The 10,448-nt window shown below is 40.2% G+C and overlaps 1 protein-coding gene across 1 annotated transcript in view; it reads left to right on the top strand.

Moving 5' to 3' along the window:
• Nucleotides 1-241: 241 nt before the first annotated feature.
• Nucleotides 242-10,448, top strand: part of LOC142467253 (endothelin receptor type B-like) — a 55,025-nt gene continuing 44,818 nt past the window's right edge. Inside the window, exon 1 of the mRNA XM_075572709.1 lies at nt 242-564. The gene's annotated coding sequence lies outside the window, so the exon portion shown is untranslated. The remainder of the gene's footprint in view (nt 565-10,448) is intronic.

The following is a 10,448-nucleotide window of genomic DNA, read 5'->3' as shown; positions in this document are numbered from 1 at the left end:
TGGCATACTAAACTGTTTGTCATATGGTGTTTCTATAAATCAGTTCCTATAACTACATCTAAAAAAACACAAATATGTTGCAGTCTCAATTAGTTGCTTTCCTAATGGGAATAAAGTACCCCCCTCCCCCCCCAAACAATTACTTCACCATCCAACCACCCCTCACCACCCCTCTCCTCTCCACACATGCTTCTACCTGATGAGCTGTTTTAGCCCTTTTCCCCCCTTATGAAAGACACAATTTATTTTATGAGAGACAGACACCCTGTGCTGGTCATGCTGTTTATATTGTCCTGCCCCTCTTGTCATACACCATTGGCTGCTGCCACAGGCATATAATGGGCAGCCTGAAGCTCAGTATATAGTCACCAGCTATACTGACAGCTTCATCCAATTCAATTATTGGGAGTCACTCATGACCCTAAATACATACCAGAATAGGGGAAATTTGCATGACAAAGCGTGGATCTCCTGTTATCACTTACAGGGGAATTTCAGCTGCTGAAGAAGGGGAAAGCAGTTTAGTGAATGAAAGTCACTTTGAAGACTCTTCCAAACAGTAAGGTAATTAAAAACTGCATTGCACTGGGTCAACATTGTACTGTTATTTAAAGTTGATTTGTGAATGCAATACATTCTCAGTTTTTTTTCTTTAAGTTCCTGCTTTCACAATAGGAAAACAAAATAATTTCCATAATGTGGAGTGAAGACACAACATTTTAACATCTTCACTGCAATAAACCAGTCTGTTGTGGTAAAATTGAAATTAAGACTTACTGTAATCCTACTGTATGTATCAAGTTTCTTTGCAATCCTTAAGAATATATTGGAGTATAACACATACACATAATGCTTAACAATGTCTTCTTACTGAGGATATATTGAATGCCTTGGAAAAGTCAAATTGTATCTCTTAAAACTGATTTTCTATTGTGTTTTGTACCTCTTAAAACGGATTTTTTATTCTATTTTGCATCTGCACCATAAATAATAATAACATAATTTTCTGATTTACTATACTTTAAAAAATATATATAAGAATACTTTTATTAAATAATGAATTAGTAATTTATTCATATTATGTATGTTTTTATTTAGCATTATCAACATAATATAGCAAGGAATTATTAAATACAATAACAATTTAGATAAATTTACCTTTAACATTTAATTAATAGTCCGCAAAACCATTCATTCTTATTAATAGAAAAAAAAATGTCTGACCCTTTTACTGCCAGAGGGGCCAGCATATTATTTTGTACAAACAGTATTTAAAGCTCTTACCCTCAACCTGCGGGTAGAGGGTAAGAACTTAAAATATGTGGAGAAGAATTACATGGAGACGTACTGTAGGCATCAAAAAAAAGAGTATGTTTTGAAATGAACAATCCTTTAAATAAGAACGATCATGGTAATCAGCAAAATGTTATTCAATTATTTTAAACATCTCTTTTTTAACCCATTATCACTAATGAATGCTTACAGCTTAGTCAAATTTACCACATTTCTGGAAGGCAAATTTACATCTGCTAGCAATGCGCTGAAATAGTATTGGGGCATGTTTCAGAATGTCGTAGTTCATACTTGGTTTATAATTTGCATTATTTTAACTTTTATGCTTTTACAGCTATTTTTTTTTACTTATTTGTGGGTTTTCTATAGGCCTGCTGTTAACCTAGACTGCCCTGTGTAAACCACACCATGATTTATGGCAGCTTATATTTTAATTCATAAATGCAATTGAACAGAGTGGCTGTAGTATACACTAACCCTTTCTGCTTTTCAGTGAATGCTGGTCTTTTTTTTAAGGACATGATCTGTTATAGTCGCACCCAGTCGATTCACCTTTTGAATATGTTGCCTTTCCATTTTCCATTCTGATAACCATTGTGAAACCTAAATTGCAGGGTTTTATTTCTATTGAAGAAATACTGATTTTAAATTGAAAACTGCCCTCAGACGAGGCCTTAACAAGCCCTATAAAAGCTTCATGTAATATGTATTCTGCAATATTTGTCAATTTGATTGTATATTTAAATTATGCAACAACCAATAACTTTGGAGGCAAAAGTGTAACACAACTGTGTTCTATTTCACATAAGTTATTTTTGTCTAGGTATTCAAAAGATAGCATACTGTATACCTTAATTTCACCCACATAAAAATAATAATAATAATAATAATAATAGCATGTTCTTATATAGCGCTGCTAATTGTACGTAGCACTTTACAGAGACAGTTTGCAGGCACAGGTCCCTGTCCCGTAGAGCTTACAATCTATGTTTTTGGTGCCTGAGACACAGGGAGATAAAGTGACTTGCCCAAGGTCACAAGGAGCCTGGAATTGAACCAGGCTCCCCTGCAGCAATCTCAGTGTCAGTAAGTATCTTTGCTCACGGAGCCACTCCTTCTCCCTAAATAATAAGTAAAACTAAAAAGTAATGTTAATTGCAACTCCACCATATGTTGCTTAATGAGATTGCAGCCTGGAAACAGCAGCCCCATAAATATTTTGTTGCAAAATCTTATCTGACGCAGGTCCCTTTGGGCCCCCTGAATATTTTTTGCAATACTTTCATTTGCACCCATATCAGTTGTATGGTCCATTCATACATCTTCTTGTACATGTGTTTAGAAAAATGTATTTCTTCAAACAATCTAAAACAAACCAAGTACGTTCTACCATGTCAATACAAGTGTGTGCATCATACAATATGCAATCAGTCATTACATGTTATGTTTACATTGATCTTGTTCTGAACTACAGTACACTACATGCAAAGTAGGAGCAACAGATATTGGAAGTTCTTTAAAGCAGCAGCTCTCCATTTGTATATTTGCATATCTTAGGCAGGTTCCCAAACCTTTTTCATTTAATAAAATACAAATGAGCACCAATGTAGGTTTCATGTATTCCCTAGAAATTCCTTTGAGATTGTGCCTGCTGAATTATGCAGTTTATATAGATAAGATTCATAGGTTTCTTCTCCAAGTATACTGTGGATATCCTTAGCTCTGTACACTACAATTTAATCTAATGTTGGTCCACTAAAAGATATGACATCCTACAACAAATCTGCATTTCTTCAGGATCAACTTTGAACTTCAGCTAAGCCTGAAATAATTAAGTGCAGAAGCAGTGGACCCACTCAAAGACAGCGTCAGCCGTTTCATCCTTTAGGACTCATCAGTTTGCTTTGTCACAGATTCTGCATTGAGAATCTGGCACTATAATGATTGCAAAGCAGACATGAATAAGTTGTGGTGGGTTGTTTTTGTCCCTTTTGTGTCCACTATAACCTAATGTATATTCAGTGACCAGTGAAATTTCAGATGAATGTGTCCTGAGCGATCTGCCCCAGTGGAAAGCAGCAGCCTTATTACAAAGGGCCATAGAATAGTCTTAATGGATATTCAATGCAATTAAAACAAATACTGCATTGTAGTTTGGCAAAGAAGAACAGCACTGCTGCTAATGGCCCCTTTAGTGATGGAGAAGCAGCAAGTTTTCATCTGCCTTTGGCAATCAAGGGTTTATATGAGGGTAACACATTTGAATTATAGAACACATACTTTAAAATAGTAAAAAATGACTCTGCAGAAGTATTCTGTCATTGTCTAGAGTAACCAAAATAGACCCAAATGGCTTTTTAATAATCTCATTCATATTCAGTTACTGTAGGAGTAGCAAGAGAGATAAGTAAATGTTTTAATGTACCATAGTTTTGCTGTAGATGTCCTTATTAGAGATGCAGAGATTTTCTCTGACACTGTTTCATTCAAACTTTTCAAAACGTTCTACAATTCTTGAAAACTTCCTTTAACTTTTTTGGCCAAAAAGTTCTAAAAATGTTACTGAAATGTATCTACATTCTACTAAAATTCACAAATTACACCAGCAAATCTATATTCAAATAACACCCAGACACTGAAATACGCCTGTGTCTGTCTGTCTCTCTCTCTCTCTGTGTCTCACTCTCCCTGTGTGTGTCTCTCTCTCTCTCTCTTTCTCTCTCTCGCTCTCTATCTCTCTCTCTGTCTCTCTCTCTGTCTCTCTCTGTGTCTCTCTCTGTGTCTCTCTCTGTGTCTCTCTCTGTGTCTCTCTCTGTGTCTCTCTCTGTGTCTCTCTCTGTGTCTCTCTCTCTCTCTGTGTGTGTGTGTGTCTCTCTCTCTCTCTGTGTGTGTCTCTCTCTCTCTCTGTGTCTCTCTCTCTCTCTCTCTGTCTCTCTCTCTCTCTCTGTGTGTCTTGCTCTCTCTGTGTGTGTGTCTCTCTCTCTGTGTCTCTGTGTGTGTGTGTGTGTCTCTCTCTGTGTCTCTCTCTCTCTCTCTGTGTCTCTCTCTCTGTGTGTGTGTCTCTCTCTCTCTCCTCTCTCTCTCTCTCTGTGTATCTGTGTGTGTGCGTGTCTCTCTCTCTGTGTGTCTCTCTCTCTCTGTGTGTGTGTCTCTCTCTCTCTCTCTCTGTGTGTCTCTCTCTGTGTGTGTGTCTCTCTCTGTGTCTCTCTCTCTCTCTCTGTGTCTCTCTCTCTGTCTCTCTGTGTGTGTGTGTGTGTGTGTGTGTGTGTGTGTGTGTGTGTGTGTGTGTGTGTGTGTGTGTGTGTGTCTCTCTCTTTGTCTCTCTCTCTCTCTGTCTCTCTCTCTCATATTGAGTGTCTCTTACTAAGCGAACTGCTTGTGAACGTTTAAAATTGTGTACATTTTATTTTGATGGAAAAATAGAACAAATTTCGTAAACTTGGGCATAATTAGTGTCACATATAGTAGCAAACTGAGGAATGAATGAAGCAGCTATTTGAAAATTGTAGTTTTTAGCAGAGATGTATACAACATTCGCTGAAGTTCGCAAAACCGGTAAACAGTCATCAACATTCATATTCACCGAGCATTACATTTTTTTTTAGCAAATCTGCTTGGAATTCCTTAATGAAAATACCATAAATACAACCAAGACAAAAAGAAATGCATGGTTAGCCTATTGAAGTTTGAGTTGAAACTTGGTAGTTGAATGATACTGACAGAGCTCAAGTGATGCTTATACTTATGATTGTCATTAAACAGCCATAGGGTGAGGTTGAAGATCCAACTGGCTGACAGGTGTAATCCTACTTGTCCAGGTACATGGAGTGTGTGAAGAACTAGCAGGGCTGCTACTGCTCCTATATTCACCTGTCCCTAGACTCCCTATGCCCTGATCACCCCTATTAAGATCAATGGAGGATGCTAAACACAACATTCCTCCAACCGGCCCGTAGGGTGTGCAAGGGCACAAGGTCAGGGTATCCCCAGCACCACCTGCTCTAGTGCCTGTGAGAGAACCAGCAGGACTGCAAACAGGGAATGGATGTTGAAGTGGTTTCATATTCGCATATGTTAGGCAAAAATCCTAAATTCTGGAGAACTTTTCCAGTGAAATAGTGAAAAATATATGTGTAAAAAACCTTTTGGAAACCTTTTGTGAATTTCTTGGCAAAAGTGCAAAAATGTTTTCAAAGCAAGCTGCAAGGCATTCACACATCTCTAGCTATTAAAGTGCAGTCATACGACAGGTATGACCAAAGTAAACTAACGACAGTGGATTGTTTGTTATGTTATTGGTGTCTTTGGAATATTTCTGATAAGCAGTTGCATATTTAAATCACTTTTAAGCTTTCTGCGGTAAACAAATGCAATGTTTATTAATCTGTTTTGTGATAACATTCAGGCTTCTAGTCTACAGATAAATTGTTAGTCCCCATTTATTCTCTTTGTCAAGAAGTTATGATGCCTTCATTAGCCCAGTATTTAAAAGTGCAGGACATTAAGTTTCTGGTAGGTATGAATTTGACTGAATCAAGTACAAATAAAAAGGTTATGTTTTAGTATAAGGAATGATTAATCTTTCGAAGGAAGCCAATTCCATTGATATGTGACATATCTTTATGCCCCCTAGTGGAACTATCCTTTTAAAAATATATATATTTATATATTTTAAATAAGAGTGACAAGCGATTCTAGCAAAACTATTCTTAAACATCAATATTTCTATGGAATAGGAAACTTTCAGGAGCTTTCACAATAAAGTATGTAATTGACAAGGAAAATTGAAGATAAGGGAATTTGAACAACAATGTACAGATGCAGCGGCCGTTATTCAAACACTTCACGTGGTGTATACCTTGGAATACCCATGTCATGTCGCGGGATTTCTTCAAAACGTACCGCCTTAAGACGCGTACCGTACCGCCTTAAGACGCGAGTGCATAAAATGGCATTTTAGTGTTCTGGCTTTTAAACACATGGAATTGACACAGTAGCACAGTACTGTACACATTACAATTCATTCATTTAACTAAATTTAATTGCACACAATCCATGAAATTCAAACAAAGCAACCACGATAAACACATGTTCCTGGGGCGATTGGCAGCGTTAATGCCGCGTGGAGTACAGCAGCGCACACGAAAACGGCGCCGTGATTTGTTTGAATAACGACCACTGCATCTGTATTGAATGACTACTATTTAGTAGTACTATTTAGTCTGCACACACTCACTTGGCTCACAACAGCTTCATGCAACATTACCTACCTCTATGATAATGAACCTGCTATGTATCTCAACTTTGTTCTTTCTTGTGGCCTCATGGAAATTTTAATCTCTCAATCCACTACAAACTCCTACCTCCTGGCCCACACCCAACATCAGCATACACCCTGGATTACTGAAAAGCCTTGCACTATCTAGTGAATGTTGGGGAAGAACTCTGAAAACCAGCACACCTGTGACGGGGAGGAAAGGGTTAATACCTGATTTGCCATGCATTACTGTTGTTGCCCTGTCCCCGCCATTTTTATTCCCCATGTGCAGGCCATTCCCTGTGTGCGAGGGTAAAAGACAAGATGCATTGCTTGCCAAACCCTCTAACCAACACATGATAGAAAATCTTAAATGTAAGGCAGGAGGTATTTTTTTGTAAGTCTAAGCAGGAATTACTTAGACATCCAGCTGTGATATGGGTGAATGAGCTTCGGTATTTTTATGACCAAGCCTGAAAGGGTTGTAATTATTTTTATGATGGAGCCTCAAAAGGCTCCCACAGATTTAGAGTCCCCCTGTCTAAAAGAGTGTCAATTATGACAAGACCCATAGGCCCATAATGTATACAAAACTGGCATACTGATGCACAGCAGATGTCAGGCTAGTGACACCTCTACAGTAAGTCAGAGATCAGACTTAGTGGCCCCAAGAAATGGGTGTAGCCCAGGTATGCTAAATGGCATGGGTGTCAACCTGACCCATGCGCCCTGCCCAGCCCTTTTGACCGGTCTTATGAACTGTGGGTCACTTGGCTATTCGTGGATTTTTTTGTTCCCACGAGGGGATTGGATCCACATGTTAAAGATAGCTTTGGTCAGTCTATAACTGTGGCCTCCCAGGTATTTCCCAGTGTGATTCCTGAATTTTAATCCATGATGTAAAGATGCAAGACTTTGTTCCAGTACAGCAGCAACCAGTCCAGGAGTGTAGGGGTTAACAACCACATAACCACAGGACTTTTAAAACCAAGGCTGCATTTCTTGCACTGGCAAGCAAAGGACCATTTCTTTCGTTCCAAGGACAATTTATTTCGTTTCCTGATCCTAGTGAGTGTTGTTTTAAGTGTATTCTGCAGATGTCGTGTGTTTGTCTATTAAGGAAATAAATCACAATTTATTTTGCAACTTGTTCTGTTCAATCAAGTACCCAAAAATATAAATGTGTTGATAAAAGTTGATGTCATCGTGACACCACCGTTCACTCTAATGGCAAACATCACAAATTTACAACTTGCAAACAACTACTCAAATTTCTACTCATACTATTACTCTCTTTATGACGATGAAGTTGTGAGGCGGTGCATCTGCTATGCGGGAGAAAATGAACCAGACTGCAGACTAAAGGCACAAAACGTAAAAGAGGGTAAAAATACCCTCTAACGAGTTTCACTCTGACACCTGCGCTTTGACAAAGTGCAGGTGTCTGCGTGAAACGCGTAAGAGGGCTTTTTTACCCCTTTCTTTTTTATCTGCCCCACACCTCTGGAATGCCCTTCCCCTCAGTACCCGACTAGCACCCTCTCTATCCACCTTTAAGACCCACCTTAAGACACACTTGCTTAAAGAAGCATATGAATAGCACTGTGGATATTCTGAACACGATACATAAAGCTTGGCCCCCTGCAGACGCACTTACCAGAACTCCCTCCTACTGTCTCTGTACGTTCTCCCTACCTACCAATTAGACTGTAAGCTCCTCGGGGCAGGGACTCCTCTACCGAAATGTTACTTTTATGTCTAAAGCACTTATTCCCATGATCTGTTATTTATATTATCTGTTATTTATTTGATTACCCCATGTATTACTGTGAAGCGCTATGTACATTAATGGCGCTATATAAATAAAGACATACAATACAATACAATACAATGTGCCAATAAATAGTGTTTTGTGCCTTTAGTCTGCATTCCGGTTAATTTTCTCCTGCATAGCAGATACACCGCCTCACAGCTCCACATTGACCACAGTTGGAGCACGCTGACAGTTCAAAAGCATCCACGCAACCACGAGTGAGTAAAAATCTTCAATATCAAGTATCACTCTTGTTTCACTATAAATATGTGCCACTATGCCATTATGTTACAAAGTTAATAATTGTATGCCTTAGTGATTGGGCTAGTTAACCTGCAGGCTAGTGGGAGTTTTCAATTGAATATATACAATCTTTTAAAGTGAATTCAGCAGCAACTTTAGCTGACATCGTTGGACATCCCCTCTAATACTTGATTATACTGTCTGGGATTTGTTTATATGTTGAGAGTATTTCATAAATTTATATGGACTTTGTATTAGTGAAGCATCACTTGGGAGTTTCACTCCCATTTTCTCTATTACTCTCTTTAGCAGATAATAACTTAACCCAGGCCCTCCTTTTTCAACTCTGTCCCATACCCCTGAGAATACCCCCCCTGAAATTCCAAACAGGTCTATCTGTCGCCCATATAAATATCCGGAGCCTGCTGTCCAAACTGGATGAACTAAGGGCATGGTGCCTTATGCATAAACCCAAAGCCATCCTTCTCACAGAAACATGGCTGACCCCTAAAATTCCCAATGCAAATATCGCCATTCAGGGATACTCCATTTCTAGGAAAGATAGGTCCAAGAGAGGAGGAGGGGTGTTATTTTATATTGCAGACACCTTACAATTTACACTGTTAAATTGCCCCCCAAGCCCACCCTCTTTTGTTTCTTGGCTCCATTTCCTCTCTGAATGAGAAGAGTGAGCTGCTAGTTCTTGGGGATTTTAACTAACATTGGTTCGACCCTAAAAATCACAAAATCCAGGTACAACTCAAGTCACTTAACCTAACACAACTCATTTCCCAACCCACACGGACAAACCTGAAATCTCACAACAATTCCTTGCTAGACTGGATTCTCTCCTCAAATCCCAGCAGAATCCAATCCTCTGGCATCCTTCCTGACATTTTCAGTGACCATGCAATACTGTACTGTGTAAGGAAAATGAAACTACCCCAATCAAGCCCTAACGTTCTCCTCACTAGAACATTTAGAAACTTTAACCCACAACAGTTTCAGGCTGACCTTACCAACTGCCCTTGTTATAGAATCGACTTAATTCATGACCCTAATTCTGCTCTCAACTATTTCCAATCAGAGTTCTTAAAACTCTGATACCAATGCTCTGCTATGCAGAATACGAGTACGGGGGCCTGTGAGGATTCTGGAGTCACGCCGCGCACGGCGTGCTCCTCACTTACCTGCAGCTCCGTCTGGGTCTCCCGCGGCGCACATGGACTCCGGAGGCAAGCCGCCGACAGCTGTTCCTCCTATGCGCGCGCGCGCACGTCTTCCTCTCTCTTCTGCTCTCGGAGCAGGGCGTGGGTCCGCGCACGCATCCGATGGCACTGATGCACGGAGGCGCGGCCACACGGAGGCGCTCCCGCCTCTTAAAGGCACAACACCTCTTTTGATGGCCATCACCAAATACAGTCAGGCTGCTGGGCTTTATGGCTCCTCCCCTGGGACTCCTTCTGGACCTATACCTGCTGTAACCTGGCCTTTCCACACACCTCCACCTTGCTGCGCTGCTATTGGATCCTCTCTCTTATATATACCTTGCAGAGTCACTGACTCGTTGGCTGAGCATAGAACCAGTTGTTCTCACCTCTCTCTGCCTCCTTATTCTAATTCGCAGACTTCCTCGTGAACTGAACCGGCTTCCGCTACGTCTTCCTGTACCTCTGGCATCCCGAACTCGGCATACGGCTACACGACTCTCCGCACCTCTGGCATCCCGATCCTGGCTTACGGTAAACGACAACGTCCCTCTCTCTAACCCCGGACTTGGCTAACGGCCTCTCTACCTACCGTACCTCTCCTACCCCGATCCGGAATCCCAGACCACTCTTC

The sequence above is a fragment of the Ascaphus truei genome, chromosome 16, assembly GCF_040206685.1.
Source record: "Ascaphus truei isolate aAscTru1 chromosome 16, aAscTru1.hap1, whole genome shotgun sequence".
Classification (NCBI taxonomy): Eukaryota; Metazoa; Chordata; class Amphibia; order Anura; family Ascaphidae; genus Ascaphus; species Ascaphus truei.
Note: the sequence above shows the minus strand (reverse complement) of the source record. Positions and strands in the feature narration are given on the sequence as shown.